The sequence below is a fragment of the Chinchilla lanigera genome, unplaced genomic scaffold, assembly GCF_000276665.1.
Source record: "Chinchilla lanigera isolate Chin_1 unplaced genomic scaffold, ChiLan1.0 scaffold00150, whole genome shotgun sequence".
NCBI lineage: Eukaryota > Metazoa > Chordata > Mammalia > Rodentia > Chinchillidae > Chinchilla > Chinchilla lanigera.
Window position 1 is genome coordinate 1,830,864 of NW_004955551.1, and position 17,471 is coordinate 1,848,334.

A 17,471-nucleotide genomic window follows, 5' to 3' on the forward strand; every position below is an offset into this window, starting at 1 on the left:
CAGGATAATCTCTCATCCAAAGGTCTTTAACAATCCCATCTACCACATCCTTTTTCCCACAGAAGGTCATATTCACATGCTGTGGGGATTAGGAGGTAGACATATTTTTGATATATAAGATACTAGCCCTGTTCTGGGGCACCAGCACAGAGATCCCCACTTGGAAATGGTGGACACTCTGCCCCATCCTTCTATCCCGTTCACACTGGGCCTGACCCACAGCTGGTCACAGTCTAGTGGGACTAGATGGCATTGGGTGATGGTCTGCTCAGTAAAGGATGCCACTTTCTCCTGGAAGACCAAGGACCAAAGCATGGTGGGTGGGATGCTCAAGAAAACTCTCAGCTCTTCCTTCCACTTCCCATGCCAGCCAGAGGACAAAAAGGTAGTTTCCTTGTGGTGCTTGTTTTAGTTACTCTTCTTGTTGCTGAGACAAAATATCCAACATCCAAAGTTAAAGTAGAAAAGGTTTATTTAGCTCAGGGTTTGTAGAGGTTTCAGTCCGTAATTGACGAGGTCTAAGGCAGGGTGGCATGGCAGAGGGGCACTCTAGAGCAGAAGACAATCTGCAATGACAATAAGCCATGAGCAATCAGTGAGAAGCAACGACACTCTTTCTGTCCCTTATATTTTATCCAGGCTACTCACCCTTAGGACAAGTAGCACTCACACCCTTAATCCTAGCACTGCATCCTTGATCCCAGCATCACACACTTGAAAATATCTGAAAAGCTCCTTACCTATGAAAAGCTCCACCTATGACTGCATGAGGTATGCAGGAGGCTTTGGGCGCACACCTGGATACAAGCCTTAACAGTACACCCCAAAGGCTTGCCAATGGCCCATCACCAAAGACTGCAGAAAATCTAATTCCCTCTTGTTTCCCAGGAGAGTACAATTCCCTCACTTCATCTTCAGCCCACAGGTTCAAAGGTTAGCAATTCAATTTCTAGGGTGGCCTAGCAAAATGAAGAGGAGGAAGTAATTACTCTTCTCTGATTTTGCTTGGGTAGTTTTAGATTTTAACATCAAATGCAACTGTGCTGTGAAAGTCTTTGGATGTGTTTTGGGTTGGTTTCTGCCCCAGTGGCCACTATTATACACAGGCAACTTAAACTTATCAATAAGGGAAAAATCCACACACAAAAGAGACTGAATGAATAGCGCCTCGGGGCCCCTCCAGGGAAAAGTATCGTCATCACAGGTGTGGGGGAGTGGCTTACTTTTCTTTGCCAGTCCTCCCTGAGCTCTGAGGAGGTGGCCGGCATTATCTAGAGAGTTTGGAATACATGAACATGACTTCCCTCTTTCTTCATAGCTTTAAAGGCTTATTTACCAAGCACTCCAGTTCCTGGGTTGAAAAGATCACTAAATGATATAAAATACTCTCAAAACAATTCAGGGCTCAGTCAATATTTATAACCAGGGGCTTCAGCTCAGGTGGTTTCATGAGCCTATTTAAGTTCCACTTAGCCAGTGTATGCTGGTCATTTGTGGGAGAACTTTTGCCTGCTGGTCTCCTCCATCTTTATTATACTACACAATTGGGAATACACTTAACTTTCAAAGGTTCAACTAGTGCCATTCAAAGGAAAAATTTCCACCTTATTTTAAAGCCCTGTCTTGTTCTCCTACAGTCTGAGTAAATATTACTCAATAGCCAAAGCTACTTAAGCATCAATCATTTCTACTTCAAGGGGAAGGTAAAGGGAACAAAGATATAACAGCACAAAAAGATTGAAATTTAACCTCCACTGCTGGGTGCATTCCAATCTTGTTCAGATTAATTCTTCAAAAACGAGCCCCAGAGAACTGATGATATAAAGTGAAATTCTCTTTCTCAAGGGTTGCACTTGAGAATGAAGTAAGGCATCTCGGAAGCTCCGAGCAGGTGGTACACTCAGGTAGAGTGGGTGTATTTGCTCTCGTTCCTCTTTGGAGTCATTTCCACAAACCTTTTGAATTCCTCTTCTGCTGAGGGCACCCTCCTCCAGCCGCGTCTCTGACCCAGCCCTCTCCGTAGCTCCCTTCAACAGACCTCCTAGTTTGTGGCCTTCTACCATCTCTCTTACTTCTTTCTCTTTTCCCTCTACCTCATCTCTGAAAAAGAAAAGAAAAATTACTTTCCATAGAAAAATTAACCTTCAAAAACTACTTTCTCTTGATGTGCAAAATCTTTTCAATAAGATGAGATCCCAGTTGTTCATTTTTTGAAGTATTTCCCATGCAGTTTGGTTTTTGTTCATGAACTCTCTACCTACCCCTATGTCTTCAAGACACTTACTTTCCCTTCCATTAGATGTAGTGTGTCTGTCTTAATATTTAGATCTTTAAGCCATTTTGACTTTATTTTGCTGCATGGTGATACACTTGGGTCTAGTTTTCGCCTTTGGCATGTGGAAAGCCAGTTTTTCTGGCACCATTTATTAAAGAGGCTATCTTTCTTCCAGTGAACTTGTTTGGCCCCTTTATCAAAGATAAGGTGTCTGAGTGTCTTTGTGGTTGTGCCTGCATCTTCCAGTCTGTTCCATTGATCTTCAGGTCTGTTTTTTTTTCCCCAATACCATGCTGATTTTATCACAGTAGCTTTGTAGTATAATTTCAAATCAGGGATTGTGATCCTGCCTTGCCTTTGTTGCCCAGGATTGTTTTTGCTATTCTGGGTCTCTTTTGGCTCCAGATAAATTTTAGGAATGTTTTAGGAATGTTTTCTCTGTGAGGTATACCAATGGTATTTTCATTGGAATTACATTGAATCTGTATAACAATTTGGGGAGTATGGCCATTTCACAATGTTGGTTCTTCCTATCCATGAACAAGGACTATCTTTCCATTTTTAAAAATCCTCTTCAATCTCTTTTTTCAGAGTAGTGTAATTTTCACTCTATAGATCTTTTACTTCTTTTGTTAGATTGATTCCTAAGTATTTCAGCTTTCTGGATGCTATTGTAAAATGTATGGTTTCCCTTATTTCTCTCTCAGTATGTTTGTTGTTTGTATATTTTGTTTTTTTTTAAATGAAAAACAAAATTTATATGTATAAGGATAGCTGGAATAGGACAGCTGGAATAGGTGTATTGCTGATGTCTGTGGACTGTTGAGAGGAACAGTCAATGCTTAAAATTTTCTTTTTTCTTGATCAATTTTGCAGGCTTGAATTTGGTAATCAGAATGACTGATCTGAAAACAATATGCAGTATAAGAACCACTGTTGAACTCCTACCATCTTGTATGGTAAAGCTCTGCATCATTTGCAATGTTTTATTTTTTAATTTTTTAATGTTTTAAATTTTTTTTAGTTTTTTTTACTTATTATTGTCTTTGATCAATCTTACATTCTTATGTCTAGTGGACTGAGCAACTTCATTGAAAATAACAGTATGTAATATAGCAACCACTGTAAATTTCTATCATTTTGTTTTGAGGTCATGTATCATTTTTATTGTTTTTGTGTTGTTTTGATTTTGTCTTCATTGTTGTTTGGTCAGTTTTTAAATTTTTAAAATAAAAAAAACCTACTTTCTCTAATCTCATTGGCTTCCAAGATGCCATTCATTGGTTCTGAGAGGTATGAGTCCTATGCAAAATGGGGCTGTGTTTTTCCAGGTGTGTCTCATACCACCCGGACCTGACTTACCTGGGGGTCTCATGAAGCACACAGACTCCTGAACCTCACCCAGGATCAGGAAAGGAAGGGAGTCCGTGTGGTTAACAAGCTCCCTAGGTGGTTCTTCTGCCCAGTGACCTTGGGAGTTTGCTGTTACTGAGGGGGCAGTGTGGCTTTGGAATCACAGAAACCTTTGCTGGATTCTGTGCTTTCCCTTTACTGAAGCATGACTTTTAAAACAGCTTATTGAGATATGCCACAAACCTATGCTTTCTAGTTCATTCATAGAGGTGTGCGGCTATCACTATAATCAGTTAGTGTAGTGTTAAAAACACCTCAGAAGAAACTTTGTATCCATTAGAAGTCACTCCTAACTTACCCTTAAGCCCCACCCCAGCTCTAAATAACCACTAATCTTCACTCTTTCTCTTTGGATTTGCTTATACTATGCCTTTCATTTCAGTGGAATCATACAATAGGCTACCACCTGTGTGACTTCTTTCATTTAACATAGTGTTTTCAAGGTTCAGCCATGATGAACCATATTCCAGTACACCATTTCTTTTTTATGGCTGAATAATATTTCATTATATGCATAGAACACCTTTTACTTATCAGGTAATCTGTTGGTGAGTATTTGGGTTGTTTTCAATTTGGGTCAATTATAAATAAGGCAATTATGAATAAGCCAATTATGAATAAGGCTGCTATGGAATTTTATGTACAAGTTTTTGCATGGAACTGTGCTTTTATTTCTCTTGGGTATACATCTATGTATAGGAGTTGCTGGATCATAGGGCAACACCATGCATTGCATTTTGAGGAACTGCTGGGTTGTTTTCCAAAGTAAGCTGCAATATTTTACATTCCCATCAACAATGTATAAAGATTGTAATTTCTCCACATCATTGACAACCTCTGTTATTTTCCATCTGTTCTATTATGAGAACCTGTATGAGTCAGTGTTTACCAGAGACACAGACATAACACAAGATATACAAATGTGCAGGAAATTACAAGACTGGTTTACAATGGTCAGCCAGAGTTGGATGAGGAAGAGTGCAGAGGGTGTCTGCACACTGGAGACCGAAGGTTTCAGTCCAAGGCCTGGAGCACACTACAGAGTCCCATGCAAGTCCGTATCAGGAGGCCGATGGGTCTGTGACCGCAGGCTGAAGAGTTGTCTATACCAGAAGGCTGAAGAATCCATGGTAGAAGTCAAAGAGCCTGCATCAAAAAGTTGAAGAGTCTACGATGGAAGCTGAAGAGTCTGTACTGGAGGCCAGGAGATGACATCCAAGCTGAAGGAGCTCCTCTGAAGAAGAGAAGCAGATCCATCTTTCCTTAGTTTCCCTTTATACTATCCAGGTGACAAGCCATGGTATGGTGGGTTTTCTACATCCTAGGGTGTAGAATTACTGAGCAGATTTAGCTGAGCTTCTAAACTTCTCAAGTTGATGCAATCAGTCAGCCACTACAGTATCCTAGTGATGAAAAGAAGCATTTCATTATGGCTCTGACTTATATTTCTCTAATGAATAATGATGACATCTCCTGAATTCATTCCAGAGTAGCTGTATGGCTTAGTATAGCATTTTACCTCTCTAAGCTTCAGTTTCCTTGTGGGTGAAATGGACGTAATTGACAAGGTGGTTGAGTTAAATGAGGCAGTGAAGCTGGAGTCTCTGGCACATAGTAGGCATTTAACAAAGGTTGATTCTCCACATCATTAATTTTGAAACCTATCAACCTAGATAGTCTGGAATCATGATTCCCAGAATTTCCTTTCTTTTAAAGTTCTAAGTTTGGCTTGGGCACGAGAGCTATCTGTGGGAGCTTCAGAAAATGCAAGTGGTTTGTACCTACTTTATGCTCTAAATGTTGGTGCCTTAGTCACAAGATACTTCTCACCACTGGGACACAGTACTTGGCACCCACAATTTAAAAGAGGAGAGGCTTATTTTGACTCACACTTTCAGTCAATGGTGGTCTGGCTCCAAGACGGAAATAGTGTGGCAGGTAGAGAGTAAAGCTGCTCACATCATGATGGTCGGAAAGCAGAGAATGAAGGGAGGAGCTGGGAGGGAAATACACCCTTTCGCATCATGCCCCCAGCCACCTGTCTCCCAGGCCCCACCTCCTAACAGCACATTCAGCTACCAAGCTCATTAGTGGACGAATTCATTGATGAGCACAGTGGCCCCCATATCCAATCACTTCCCAAAGCCCTGTCCTCTGAACACCTGAGGTTTTGGGGGACATTCTAGATCTAAATCATAGCAGTCAGTATAGTGCACTGCCACAGCTCATGCATGTGCTAATTTTCTGCTCTCTCACTTTGCTGGCTCAGGGCACCTTTAGCACCTCCTCTGTCTCCTCCAATTCCTGGGTCAGGTGCTGTGCATTTCTGTGGCAAAGGGCATAGCTTCTTCAGCAGATCATCCATGTCCTCAGAGTTAGATGGGAAGACCACCTTGGGTTCCAAATAGTCCTCATGGCTCTAGTTCAGCCTTGCTCTTCTATTCATACCCATTTTCCCTCCTCACTGGTGGAATGGCTGAATTAAACTGACTTCAGACTCAATACCGTAGGCAAGCACCCTGCATAGAATTTCCTACCAGCCTGCAGTGTGCTATATGCCTCACTTTCTATAAGAAATCCCTGCTTCTCCACCAGAGTGATTCAACGTCTCTGATTAAACATATGAGCTATAATCATGAAGGACAGTTACGCCATCTTCCCCTCTTGAGAAATAAATCAAGGACTCATGAAATTTGATCTCATGAGAATAAATGTGATAACCTGGAGTTCTTTCCACACCAGTAATCCAGGTCTCAGCAGAGGGAACCTCCACTTGCCCCTCCTGTGGAAGCTTCTTTTCGTTGCTATGATAAATGACCACTAACCTAGTATAGTGGCTGAAAACAACACAGATTTATTATTGTGCACTTTGTGGGTCTCACTGGGACAAAATAAAGTTGTCAGATCTACATTTCTTCTGGAGGCTTTAGGGGAGAATGTACTTCCTACTCTTTTTCCAGGTGGTAGAGATCACCTCTTTGGTTTATCGTCTCTTCTTCCATCTTCGAAACTAGTAGGTAAGCATCTTCAAATCTTCTTCTCTATTCAGTGACCCTCCTGCCTTTTCCTTACAAGGACTCTTGTGATTATACTGAGCCTACCTGGATAATACAGAACGCTCTCCCTGTCTCAAGATATGTAAGATCTACGAAGTCCTTTTTGCCTCACGTCCACAGGGTATCAGGATTAGGACTTGCACATCTCTGTGGGCTGTCATCCTGATGACTGTATCTCCAGATCTGTTCTCTCCTTATTCCTCAGTTCAGTGGCCTGAAAGACTGACCTGAATGGCTGACTGCATCTGCCAGCTCTCTTACTCTTTGATTCGGCTGGTGGGGGAGCAAGACACCAGCAAAAAGTCACAACAGAGAAAAGTCCTTGGTTGCCTCCTCACTGGGGCACCATGGGTTGGATGTGTCCCTCTACTGAAGGACACATGCCCAATGGCCAGTCTTTTCTGTACAGCTGCAGCTCTGTTTGCAGTTTGTGCTCCTCAGCCGTGGGGATGTAGCAGCTTCCCTTCCTGCCTGGCCCTTGGCACTGCACTGTTCAGCATTGATTTCCTTTGAACTCACACACATCTCTGTAAAAGTTTCTATTTGACCTAAATAGAACAGCTGAAACTCTTAGAACACAGCATAGAGATAAGGATTCATAACCTTGGACTTATCAATGGACTCCTAGATATGACATAGAAAGGAAATCAACAAAAGAAAAACATTGTTGTACTAGATTTCATCAAATTAAAACATTTTTCTATCAAAAAAACTTTTTTCAGTCTAGTAAAAAAGTGCATAGGGAGCTGGGCATGGTGGCAGGTGCCTGTAATTCCAGCACTCGTGAGGCTGAGGCAGGAGGATTTACATAATTTGGAGGCCAGCCTGGGTTACATAATGAGTTCAAGGCCAGCCTGGATTACAGAGTGAAAGCCTGTCTCAAAACACAAACAAACAATCAAAAAGTGCATAGATAACTTACAGCATGAAAGAAGATATTTGCAAGTCATATATTTGATAATGCAATAGAGAGCTTTTACAAGTCAACAACAAAGAGACAACCCAAGTAATAAATAAAGACTTGAATAGGCATTTCTCCAAATAAGATAGACAAATAGTCAAGAAGTACATGAAGAGATCCTCCACACTGTTTGTATCTAGAAAATGTAAATCAAAACACAGTGACATACCTCTTCACACACGTTAGGATGGCAATAATCAAAACCAAAGGAAAATAACAAGCACTGGTGAGGATGTGGAAGAAGCAGAAGCCTAATGTGAATGTACAGTGGTGGTGCTGTTGTGAAAGACAGATTTGCAGCTCCCTAGTAAGTTAAATACAGAATTAAGTGATTTAACATTTCTACTTCTAGGTGTTTAGATCCAAAATAATTGAAAACAAGTGTCCAAATAAAAATTTGTACATGAACGATCATTACAGAATTATTCACAATAGCCAAAAGGCATAAAGAGTTTAAAGATTTATCAACTGGTAAATGGATAAACCAAATGATATGCCCATACAATGGATACTATTTGTCAGGAAGAAAGAAAAATTAATAAAGTGCTAATACATGGTACAACAGAAATGAATCTTGAAAAATTATGCTAAGTGAAAAAAAAGCCAGCCAGGACTGGCTATATATCATATGATTCCACTAATATAAAATGTCCAGAAGAGGCAAATACAAAGAACCAGGAAGTAGATTTGTTATTGTGTAGGGTTATGAGGAGGTAAAAATGAGAAATGATTGCTTAATACATACATGGTTTTTTGGGGGGAAGGGTGATAAAAATGTTCTGGAACTAGATTATGGTGATGTTTGTACAACACTGTGAAGGCCCTAAACATTGCTGAATCCTAGCATTATAATAGCTCAAATGTTAAGTTTCATGGCATGTATATTTCACCACACACACACACACACTTCTTAGTACTGTATCATCTAAAAGTATAGTTAATGCTTAAATTTAAAAAATTATTACAGTAAAAGTCATCTTGCCATTAATACCCTTCAAAATACTTCCCCATGCTTCAAATATACCTATCTCATCATCATCCCACTTTCTGAAGCAGCTCTGGAAGTCTTCTTTCATGTCTTTAATTGAGCTGTCATGGCCGCCTGGATGTCCAGAATCAATTAAAAACATTCACCTTTCATGGTCATCAACTTTGACCAAAGGTAAGTGTCACATGGGGCCATATTCAGTGCATATAGTGGATGGAAACACATTGCAATGTTTTCATGAGCTGACCTTTTCACTGGGTGGCACTCAGCAGCAGCATTCACTGTAGTTTTGATCACATCTTGAAAAGACACTCACAAAATAGGACTTTCAGAACTGCTTCAGAAAGTGGCAGGCATGATGCAGTAACTGTGCTAGGGAGATGTGACCTGGGCAGAATGTTATGAGGCAGCTGCTGGCCTAGAGCTGGCCTGGAAAGAAACCTCTGTTTTATCTTCTAAGTTATGTGGGACTCTTCATCAGGGCCCTTCTCTCCCTTGCTGCCTGCCTCTCAGGGATATCAGCTCTTCCTGGCTGGCTTTCAAGGTAGAAGCCTCTACTATATTCTACAGGACTCCTAGGCAGAGCCTTATCCCTCACCACTTCATCTGGATCTTCACATTTAGAATCTCCAGAAGTGCCCTGACTGTCCAGGCTCAAGTTCAGGCCTATCTCTTGCAGTTCATAGTTTCCACTCTCTGCACTTCCTTCCATCCTGGCCCTGTATTTCCTCCTCATTGTCCCTTCTGCCCTTAGTTACATTTCTATTTCTTTGCCACTTGGATGTGAGGGTTGGGCCTTCCATACCGTCATCATGGATCTCCCCAACCAGCTCCAATTTATGCGGAGAAAATACTTGTTTTCAGAGCCACTTACAGCAGACAATGTGTGGTATTGCAAAACAGCTAACACATGGGGCCTGGAGTTCATTGTTCAACACCACTTATTACAATGTGACACGAGGTTCAAGGTTCCTGCCAACCACGCTATTTCCCAATGTTCTGGAGGGGGCCACCCTTCAAATGCCTAGAAAGGCCTCCAATTTACGAGGTGTTAAATCAAAACAAGGTCAGAGAAAAATTGGCTGGCCCACCGTGAGTCCAAAGTGACTTCAACTAAAATAGGTAGAGCAGATGGAGATCATAGAAGAGGGAATCTCAGATTTAATGTCTGCTATGCCATGTCCCCAAAACAAGCAATCTCCCAGGCTCTGATCTTGGCCTAGTGCAGATATTTCTGTGCTAAATTTCTACTGGCCTGCTGTCAATTGTCTTCTGGAAGTGATAGCATATTTCCAAGGCGGCATATCCCGAACTGAGCTAACTCCCTCTTTTTCTCTCTTCCGCTCCCCTTCATACCCGGGATCCTCTGGTCACCATCATCTCCAAACTACTCTGCCCTCTTCTGTCTTCATCTGTGATGCTGACACTGTACCACGCTCACTTTCCCCCCTTGCTCTGGCTCTGGAGGACCTAGTCTTTGACATTTACATTGCTTCTCTTTCCCACAGCCCACAGCCCCTGCTGCCAGCCCACACCAGGGGGTCTCTGCTTCCCGACTCTGCCTACTCTAGTGTACCCTCAGACCCAGAATCCAAGTGCTCTGAAGGCTGCTCCAAGCTCTCTGTTCCCCGAAACAAGTCTTCAATGCATGGTCATGGCAATGTTGAAAGTTCCATTAATTCTGCATCCAATACTTTTTGAATATCTATGATGCTCCCGCATGGTGTCAGGGGCTGGTATTATTACAACTGGCAACACTCTCAGGGGCTCATGTCACAGTCCCATAAGGAAGACAAACTTGACACTGTACAATAGACTGAAAAGTGTGATTGATGGGGAGGGGGTGTGAGTGTGAACTTGGGGACCACAGATAAGGGCACCCAACCTTCTAGTGAGTCAGGGAAAATCCCCAGCACTGGCAGCATTAAGTCTAGATTTCTCAGCAAGGTTTAGAGGACTATATATCAGTCTAAGGAATCAAGAATTATAAATCAGTCCAGCCCAGATTTCCCATCCTGGCCTATGGACTCCTTACATATTCCCTGAAGAGCCCACAAAAAGCTTCTGCCTCTTTCCAACAAGCAAACACCCTACTTCCAAACATTTCCATTCATTCATTCATTCTGCTTCCTCCTTAGATTCTCTTGTTCCTCCCCTCTTGCTGTCTCACTTCTTCGTGGAGTGTGAAAACATTACTTCCTGATGCTTTCCTTGGTTTCCATGTCCACACATGCTGTCTCTCTGTATTGCCCTCATCACTTTCTACACGGCCTGCTGTAGTAGACTGCCTGCATCATCTTTGTCCCTGGAACCCAGTTGGGGCAGGGAACACATTTTTTTCCTACCACAATGCCCTGCACCTAGCAAAGCACTGACCTTCGCCTTAGTGAAGGTGAAGGTGAGGGAAGGATGAGGCCCAGCAGGAGGTTTTATCCCAGCTACACTGAAACATGAATGAGCCCACATAGGCTTGCACCCCTTCTTTGTGCATCTCTTCTGCGTTTTGAAATCAGTTCCCTCAACTGTCAAGGGCAAGTCGCATTCGTCCGATCAACACACTGTAGAGGCCTTGGGCAACACACTGTAGCTCTGCTCCAAACACTTTCTGACTCTGACCAAGATCAAAAAATCTAAGGTCTTATTCTTGATCCACATTGAGACGGAATTAAAACCTAAGTTCTGCAAGACTCCCTGAAGTCTAACCACATTTTTCTTTCTCATACAAGTGGAAAGGAGAACTTGCTTGAATTCTGGGGCCATTGTGTTCTACCATGCTTCTCAAGCCAATCCACTCCATTTCTCCACCCACTGGCAAACCTTTACCCCGCCCAGCCCGGTGCTATTTGCACTGGCCACCAGCCCAATCCTTCCCTCCCCTCCTCTTGGCTTCCCTTTGGAGAAAGTTTAAAAGGTTGGCTCCCTGTGACCGCTTTAATCATATTCTGTTATCTTGATCAGCATTTTAGCTTTACACTGTAAGACATTCTGCCTCGAATTCAGACCTTTCTGGGGGAGGGGAAGGAGTTGGAAAGAAGATTATTGATGATGGCTATATTTTATTATGTGTGATGGTCATGGGTTAGACATGCAGTTTGTCAAGCTGGAAGCTGGGGTGGGAGGGGAAGAAAGACACTAAACACTGTGAAGTCACAGAGCAAAATATTTTTCAAGGACACATCAAAGCCTTTTTCCATGGTGTCTTGCACTGACCCCATTTCACACTGGCAAACCACAAGCTGAAATTAAAATAAAAATACCAGGCTGGTTCCATTTAGCCAGTTGAGCTGCTCAGTTCAGTCACTCATTTTATGAAAGTCACTAAATGCAAACATTCCAAGATTTATTTTCCTTGCTTATAATTTTTCTGCCTTTCCACTGGTGGGCTGTTTATTTCTAATAATTTGGTAGGAGAAAACATTTGCTCATAGTAGTGGAGGTCTTATATGCCAACTACAAACCAAAGCACATTTTACTGTGGAATAAAACCCCTGGAAAACAGGCTCCAGGGGCGCCCACGCATGGCAAGTTTACAGGCATAGTACAATTGACGCCATTATAATTAGTTCCCCCCGAAAGTCTTATTTTTCAGAGCAGAGCTCTGAATCTTTCTCTTCGCACACGCATATCTCTGGGCCAGAGCAAAAACATTATGGAGGGTGAGTCATAGAGCAGCTTTGGGCTTTAAAGACTAACGCAGATCCTATAAATCTAACCCACATTCTTTTACTGGGAATGACTGACTTTTATGAAAACCAAGGACTGTAAATCAGAAACCTAAATAGCTTACTTTTCGGCAGATAAACACAGATTTATGGAGCAAGTGAGCCCTAAATTAACCCTTTCAGGGTGTCAAGATCCTTCTGTGCTGGAGTGGGAGAATGGAGGGGGCTGGGTACCCCCAGCACATACCCACTTCCTGGGGTACCCCCAGTCTGAGGTGGGAGGCTGGAGCAAGCACATCTTTCTCTGGCCATGTACGCTTAGTCCTGATCCAGGTCAGCAAGATACATGTTCAGCCTCCAGGATTTGTCCTCTGATTTTGCCGGTGGTCATTCCCTAACTCCTCAACTGAAGTGAACCCCGCAGAGCTACCTTGGAGAAGGTTTCTGCATGGGACCCGTATATGCCCCTTTTGCAACCTGGAACTCTAAATCTCTCTGACCTCAGGAAAGGCACCAAATCTCCCCGACCTCAACCTTTTCCTGAGCTAAATGGTTCACTGGGCGTGCTATAAGGATTACACAGGACAGCTGAACAAGGTGCCAAAGCATTGCTGGACGTTGGTGGAGCACTCAGTACAAATCAGCCAGTACTACTACCACCAGCACTAGTAGAAGTAGTTCCGGCGTCTCAAATTCAGGTGTGCTCAGGTCACCTGGGGATCCAATCAAAGTGCAGAGTCCAGTCCCGCAAGCTTGAGTGATGCAGAAGCTATGGGTGCCTAGATTACACTGCCCTGAGTGTTGCCCGCTGCAGAGCACCAATGCCGATGCCCTTTTTCTGTCAGCCTTGATTTACAAGCTCCTCCAGCATCCTCCTGGTTGCTGTCACTATGGCCACCAGCGCTGCAAGGCTGACCCATCGCAAAGCGACAGATCTTCACATCGTCTGCGGCCCGCAGCACATCCGCCTCCCAGGAAGGCAGCACCGCTGGACACAGCAGCCCTGGCTCCGGGCCCGCGCCCCGCCCCCCACTCCTCGTCCCGCAGCTGCCGTGCGTCTTCAGGGTCCGCCCCGCTGTCCCCGCGCAGCCCAGGTCGGCCTTGCGCTTTTGTGTTTAAACAAGGCGCGCCCTGTGCTACCCACTCAGACTTTAAAGGGAATCGGGACCTGTCGACCCCGGGAGGGAGGAAAAGGGCATTTATCATTTTTATGTGGCATTTCAAAGGTGGAGGTTCCTAGGCGGCCGGAGACAAAGGCCTGCGCGGGGTTAATGGAGAACCCCGATTTAATCATTAACGCTTAATAGGAAACCATCCTCAGTGAGGGGTGGAGGGCGCCGGGGAAACTGCAGCTCAGCCTTTGGGCTCAGGGCTTTCCCGCGTGGCCGTGGGCCCAGATCCTTCTGTGCTGAGGAGGCTTTCGCTGAACCCCAGAACCTGCGAATCCGGGGCAAGGTGTCTGGCCCTTTCCACCAGCCCCTGGGAGGGTGGGTGCACGAATTCACTCTCTAGGCCAGATCAGAGATCCAGGCCCGTAAAGAGCGCAAGGCCCTCAGCATCTGGCCTCCGGCGCCCCCTGAATCCAGCGCAGCGGGTGAAGTTCCCAAAGCCAGCTCCTCCGCTGTGCAGCTGCACCGGGCTCATCCCGGCCATGGAGGCGGTCAACTAGGACTCTGCCGGGCCCCTCGCCCTGCCACCCGTCCACGGGCCTCCCTCGCACCCGCGGCTGTCCACCGTATCTCACTGTAATCATTCACCTGGAGGTGGGAGTACGCAGCCTGCTTCAGTGTTTTCCCGGGGTGTTTCTACAGAGCTGTGAATCACCCTGCAGAAAGTCACTTCCTTTCCCTAGGACAAGGAGAAAGCCTGGTTCTTGCTGCAACCCCTGTGGGCACCTGGTCACTTCTTGCAGCAGGGCAGCAGGCCTTGGTCTCAAGCCCGGAAGTGACCGTGGTTTCTGGCTAGAACCGAGTAAGGAATAACCAGCAGAATTTGGCTGCTGTAATTCTCCTTATTTTTAAACTTTTTTTTTTATTTGAGAGGGGCACTAAAGTTGAGCATAATACCTGATATTAACTGGATGTTGAACTGAACGAACCTATCACAGGCTGAGCAACCTGGAAAGGGGGACAGGCTCTCTGGGTGAACATCAGAATTCTATTGCTGTAAATTCAGGAAGCAGAACTTTGTGGGCCTCCAGAGCCCTGGTCCGGGTCCAGTCACTGTGTTTCCTTCCCAGAGCCTCCTCTCCTGACTCCTAGCAGCAGAGGTTTTTCCTGTATGGAGCATCAGTGGTACAAATGGAGTCACAAGCGCTGTCCTCTTTCCCTCACCTGATGTGTGAGAGATCAGGGGTCTCACTCTGTGGAGTTTTACGCTGCTCATTCTCACTCTGAGGGGTAGTTGCTATATTTATTTCCATCGTGACTATGGTAAGTAGAGTACGTGTGTATTCATTTGCCATTTGCCTTTCCCGTTCCCAATATGCCTTTATCAAATTGTTAAAGAAGAGAACAAATGATTTAATGAAACACGCATGACAGTACTGGTAGAACACAGATGTGATAAAGGTCGTAAAGATGGTACATGAATCCTGAGGATGTGGCACTGAAGACCTCCTGCCTTAGGGAGCCTTTGCTGACTTTGCGCCCATCCCCAGGCTGAAAGAGTTCAAAACCTTGTCAAGTGGGAGCTACTGTAAATAAAACCTCCTGGCGTACCTGGAGGTTTTTCAGCCATCTTGAAGGGGGAGGAGGGGACCCTGGAAAACCTGAGGAAACAGAGGCCCAGCAGCACACAGGTGTGGACTTCTCTAGCCCCCGGGAAGCAGAACGGGGTGCGCTCTGACCAGGGGCACCTGACCAGGCTCACAGATGACCTTTCCTGCCTCCCCGTGGGAAAATTCCTTAGGAGGAGATAAGATCAGGGTAGTTAAGACCTTGCAGGGGGCCCCATGTGGTGCCCGGGGGAGGAAAACTGGTCAGCTGTGGCTTAGGCCTTGGAACCTCACCTCTCGGGAGGTTTGGTGTTTCTGCAAATCCTGCTGAAGGGAGAACCTCTTAAAATAGCACCTGGTTAGGATCCCCAGCGACTGCAAGTAAAGAATGACCCGGAGAAACTTGAGCCCCTGCTTTAGGCTCAATTAGTGTAGATTTCCCCTTTCTCTCCCAGGAGAGGAAAAGTAATTCATAAACTCCAAGCAGAGGTGATAGTGACTTGTTTACCTTCAAAAAGTGCCTTGAAAGTCCCGTTGACACACTGCATTAATCTTGGAGATCTGATCACCGTGGTGGATGGCGCCCTCTTAGGAGGCCAGGAAGAAAGACCTCAGTTCTCTTCTGGCAAGACCGAATCCCAGCCCCCTGTCCCTTCACGGCGGCATGACCTTTTGCAGCCCCACCCACCAATTTCCTGGCCTGCGCTGTGGGCCTGACGATGTGTCCGGGGAGTGAGGAGAAAAGGCAGGCCTGGCAGGGCCACCCCAAGCTGCAGGCCCAGAGTAGCTCAGGAAATGGGCTGAGTCTGTGCACGGAAGACAGAGGGCAGAGTTAACTCGGACCCCATTCGCTTGGATTTTATGACACATTTGACGCTCAGAGAGATTATCATTTCTGATGCACAATGAATATTTACTATTGTGAGGACCCGCTCTGTGCTGGGTATGGTACTGAATATCTTATAGGGTTATTGTATTTATTTTTTGTGGTGCTGGGGATGTAACCAGGGCCTTATGCACACCAGACGGCCTCTGTACCACAGAGCTACACCTCTAATCTACATTTATTCTTTTTTTTTTTTTTTGGTTTTTCTCCGGTACCGGGAACCGAACTCACGACCTTGCGCTTGCCAGGCAGGCGCTTTTGCCGCTGAGCTAAATCCCCAGCCCCTCTACATTTATTCTTGAAAGTAATTCTGAGAGCCAGGTGTGGTGGTGCACACCTGTAATCCCAGCACTCGGGAGGCTGAGGCGGGAGGATTGTTGTGAGATCGAGACCAGCCTGAACTGCACAGTGAGACCCTGTCTCAAAAAAGACCAAAATGAGAGAAAGTAATTCTGAGGATATTAATTCCAGGTATTAAGCCTTATTTTATAAATGAGGCCTCTGACATTTAGGGAGGTTAAATAACTTGCTGAGCTAGTGAGTGATTAAGTAGGTGATTAAACCCTTACTATACCCAGAAATACAGCTCTAATGTCTTCGTTGGATGTCCAAAGTCCTCCAGGGCCAGGCCTCTTTAAACAGCATCCCTCTCCAGCCTCTTCACTGACCACTCAGGCCAGGCTACTGTGTGTCCTGGCCCTGGGCACCACCACCTGTGATGTCCACTGCTCAGGCCCTTTTGACCACTTTGACCTGCCCAAGTCTTGGTATTTTGCAACTGGAGCTCTATCTTTTGCTCCGCATTTAATATTGCAGCTTTTGCCTCTCATGTGCTTGGGCCTGGTATCCTTAAGATAGCTGTGCACTTTCAGAAGCCTCTGGGCCTCTGGGCCCTTTCCCAATTCCTCCTCCTGCCTCCCCCAAGGGGAGATCTCTTTTCTGTTATTTAGAAGCCATCCCTTTATTTCTCTGAGCCCAGTTTTCTCACCTGTGAGACATGGATAACAAACACCACCTCACAGGTGGAGGAGGAGGCCCTGCCACCCAGTATCTGGGAAAAGACTCGCTGGTGTGAGGGACAATTGGATGAGGTTTCTTCTTCACAGCAGAACCCAGCAAGGGTGGGAGGAGAACCTCACAACACATCTGCACACCCAAACTCTTAGGGAAATTTCTGTCCCCTTTGGGCGGGATCTCCCACATTGCCACATGGCTGGCCCAAGTTCGAGCTGGGGTGATGGCAAATCCTATCACCGAGGTGTCCCCTGAGAGACACTATAGAGCATGAGGCCCTGATAAGTGGTTGTGAGCTTATTGCTTTTGTCATGTCCTTTTGTCCTGTACTTTTGATGCTTTGACATCTTGGGGCCTTGTTGACTATGGATGGACCACTCCCCTCAGGGCCTGCTGGTTCCCAAGGACAGCAAGGAACATCTCACGAGAGAGCCATCACTGCAAACCCACACCCCAGGACCTTCCTTTATTTGGTTCTCCTACTCCAAAGCACCTTGCTC

At 45.1% G+C, this 17,471-nt stretch overlaps 1 long non-coding RNA gene across 1 annotated transcript; it reads right to left on the bottom strand.

The window, feature by feature from the left end:
* Positions 1-481: 481 nt before the first annotated feature.
* Positions 482-15,706, bottom strand: LOC106147390. Its single transcript, XR_001232276.1, has 3 exons — positions 15,580-15,706; positions 1,956-2,100; positions 482-566 (listed from the first exon to the last, which is right to left on the bottom strand). It is a non-coding gene; the product is annotated as an uncharacterized LOC106147390 (long non-coding RNA).
* Positions 15,707-17,471: the final 1,765 nt, after the last annotated feature.